Source organism: Trachypithecus francoisi, unplaced genomic scaffold, assembly GCF_009764315.1.
Source record: "Trachypithecus francoisi isolate TF-2019V2 unplaced genomic scaffold, Tfra_2.0 Lachesis_group1, whole genome shotgun sequence".
NCBI lineage: Eukaryota > Metazoa > Chordata > Mammalia > Primates > Cercopithecidae > Trachypithecus > Trachypithecus francoisi.
In genome coordinates this window covers 97,671,054-97,674,560 of record NW_022681454.1, presented here as the reverse complement: position 1 = coordinate 97,674,560, position 3,507 = coordinate 97,671,054, and the positions used below count along the sequence as shown (strand labels likewise).

At 39.4% G+C, this 3,507-nt stretch overlaps 1 pseudogene; it reads left to right on the top strand.

Annotated features, from left to right (window-relative positions):
• Positions 1–252: 252 nt before the first annotated feature.
• LOC117086398 lies at positions 253–494 on the top strand (annotated as a pseudogene).
• Positions 495–3,507: the final 3,013 nt, after the last annotated feature.

Genomic DNA, 3,507 nt, shown 5'->3' with positions numbered 1-3,507 from the left:
TGAGAGAGGGTTGCAGAGTGGATGTGGGTGGAAGGGATTCTAGTGGAAGAAAGCTTGAAGAAGGAGTGCTGGGACCTGCAGCAAAAAGGAGAGTATAAGAAAGCAACAGAAAGGAGAGTAAAAGAGAGAAGGCTGGAGAGTAAGGTGGGACCATATCATGGGTCCAGGAGTTAGAATTTTCATGTCACAAATCCTATCACAAGGGGCATCAGAAAGCAAATATTACCTCACCATGCCACCCTGGCCATCTCCATGGTGACGCTGGGCAAAGAGGCCAAGCAGAGGCTGCAGTAGCTTTTCAAGGGCAGCCAATTTTGCATCTGCTAGGGCTTTATTCGTCTCATGACTTACCTGGAACTAAAGAAGGGTGTAGAGCCTGGGATGTCCGAACCAATCGTTTTGAGCCTGCTTTGGAGATAAAGGACTATTTGATCATCTGGATTTGGAAGCCATCAATGGGCAGGAACAACATGGAGGTGTGCACTCTGATGGGGATAAGAAATGGGGCATCATTCAAATGTTCCCTAGTTGGCCAGGCACGGTGGCTCACACCTATAATCCAGCACTTTGGGAGGTCGAGGCAGGTGGATCACTTGAGCCCAGGATTAGAGATCAGCCTGGGCAGCAAGGCAAAACCCCAACTCTACAAAATATACAAAAATTAGCTGAGCCTATAGTTCCAGTTACTCCAGAGGCTGAGGTGGGAAGATTGCTTGAGCCTGGGAGGTTGAGGCTGCAGTGAGCTATGATGGCACTACTGCACTCAGGCACCTAGCCTGAGTGACAGAGCAAGACCCTATCTCAAATAAATAAATAAATATGTTTCCTGGTTGGATGGCACAGGGCTCTTCATAGAGGCTTCTGTGGCAGAGTGGAAACTCTACTGACTTATGTATCAAAATGAATGTTTTTAACAATGAAAAAAACATAACTACCTAGACTTTCCACCTTTGGCTGATAAGGAATTGTCCCTATTTGGCTAAAGAAGGAATAAGGTTTGGAGAGGTTAAGCAACTTTCTCAAGGTCACACAGTTTCCACAGGCCCTTTTTGGCATGAAGGAGATCCCAGAGCCGCCCCTTTAATACATCTGTGTTCTAAAAGGGGGGTGAATGTGAGTTACGAAAGATTTTCATAACCTAGTTGACCAATGAACTTCATAAATAATGACAACTACAAATATTTTAGTATTTCTTCTAATCTATTTTCACTCGGCTCAGGAAATCATAATTTAAACAGAGGATCTGCTTAGATTTTATTTATTCATGAAGCAAACACTACATGGAAAGCACAAGGCTAGGGCTCTTCAGTGAAGAATACACAGTGCAAGCTTTCCATTGTGCCTGTCATTTTCATCCTAAAATGAGTTCTGTGCTCCATCAAGGTGATAAAGCCAATCCATTTTGACACTGAGTTATTCATTATCCAATGCAAAGCAAGTTTTAATATAAGAAAAACAATACATATCAGATGGTTCAGTGGCAAAAAGATAAATGTAGGAATCTGACTGCAAAGGATCCAAGCTCCATCACTTCCTAGGCACTTGGCTTTCAGCCAATTATTTAACCTCTCTACTTCCTTTTTTATAAGCAGGTCATGGTAATGAAAGGCCTCATAGCACTTTTTTTTTTTTCTTTTTTTGAAATGTAGTCTTGCCCTGTCACCCAGGCTGGAGTGCATGCAGTGGTGCGATCTTGGCCCACTGCAACCTCTGCCTCCTGGGTTCAAGTGATTCCCCTGCCTCAGCCTCCTGAGTAGCTGGGACAAGAAGTGTGTGCCACCATACCCAGCTAATTTTTGTAGCTTTAGTAGAGACTAGATTTCCTCATGTTGGCCAGGCTGGTCTTGAACTCCTGACTTCAAGTGATCCACCCTCCTCGGCCTCCCAAAGTGTTGAGATTATACGCATGAGCCACCATACCCAACTGTGTTTTGAAAATATTGTATAAAACAACATACATAAAGCACTCAGCAATGTTCAGTCACCTAGCAAGCACTTAATGTGTGTTCCCTTCTCCTCTCACTGTGAAACATAAGCTTCAAGTAATCTCTCTTTATTGTGATAGCACTTCTCTATAATCTTCCCCTTTGCAATCAATTACTAAAATGACCGTATTAACTTTCTGAAGTTTTAGGTTATACTTTTTATCTTTTTTCACAGAATAATGGTGAACTTAATCTAAGTTACTTACCTTTTATTTTACTAGTGGCTGCATGGCACGTAGGGTGTAACTTAAAACAATATAGAGTCTAATATTAAATGCTTATTTCATGTAGCATTCTTTTAAATGAATCAAATCCCCCAATTTGTTAGATTATTTTAAAACCAGCTAAGCAAACACATAGTCTTGGCACTCTATAGATTCCTGCTTAGATCATCTATCCTTGAACATATTAGAATTCAGATTTTTTAAGTTTCTAACTGGTTTCCTTCAAAGCAATATTGAGTTCCTTCACATAAGGCACATACTACATAAATAAGTTATGCCCACTTGCAGAATGCTGCTCATACAAGAACCACAAGAAACCTACCAGAAAAGATAACAAAATTTCTCTAAGCCTTGGAACAAGCAATATTTGTGGCATAGAAAAGGGGGGCAAAGAAGGAAACAGAACTTAGTAAATCCATTCAAATCTCAGCCAAAGGAATTAGAAAACTGTAACCTTGATGGTACGAGCGAGATTTGCCTTTATTTCTCAAATAACAGTAAAGGAAACCATGAACAGAGGGCTCAAGAATTTTGTTTCTTGAATGTGGACTTAATTACTTAATTACTATACTGCGTCACTTCCTTTAAAGAAAGAAAAGTACAATTTTTGCTTTATTCTCCTAAAGTTTCAGTATTTTATGCTCAAAAGTCTTGTCACATCAATTTTCTTTTAAGAACCATCTTGTAAACTTCTATGAGCCTGAAAAGTTGTCTCAAAGTCCTTTAATTATGAAAAATCCATGTTTGGGGATGCAATTCTGTGACTCTCTTCAACAAGGTTCTTTGAGTTAGCTATCTTGTTTTATTTAACTAAACATCTATAATTTAATACTCTGCTTCAGCTTCTCCTAAATGTCCCATAAACTGTGATAATCATTAGGGCAGAAGCAGGAAGAAAACTCAACGTCTTAAGATTGTTTTCTTTGTAACATGTGATGAATCAGACTTGCAAAGTTCAAAGCATAAAAACTCCTAATGAATGCTCATTATGTGGAAGATGTGCATATCACTCTCTTTCAAAAACAAAACTTTTTTACGTGTTCTGTTTGTGGCAGATTTTCCAAGTTTAGACTTGTATTCTCATTCTTTATCACTATTTGAATACAACCCAATTATTAGGTCATAAATATAGTGAGAATCTTTATCAATGACATGAAACAAGTCATTTAATTCTTTGGGTCTGGGATGGTTAATTTCAGGTGTCAATTTGACTGGATTCAGCGACATGCAGATAACTGCTGGTGAAGCATTGTTTCTAGGTATGTCTGTGAGGGTGTTCCAGAAGAGACTGGCATTTG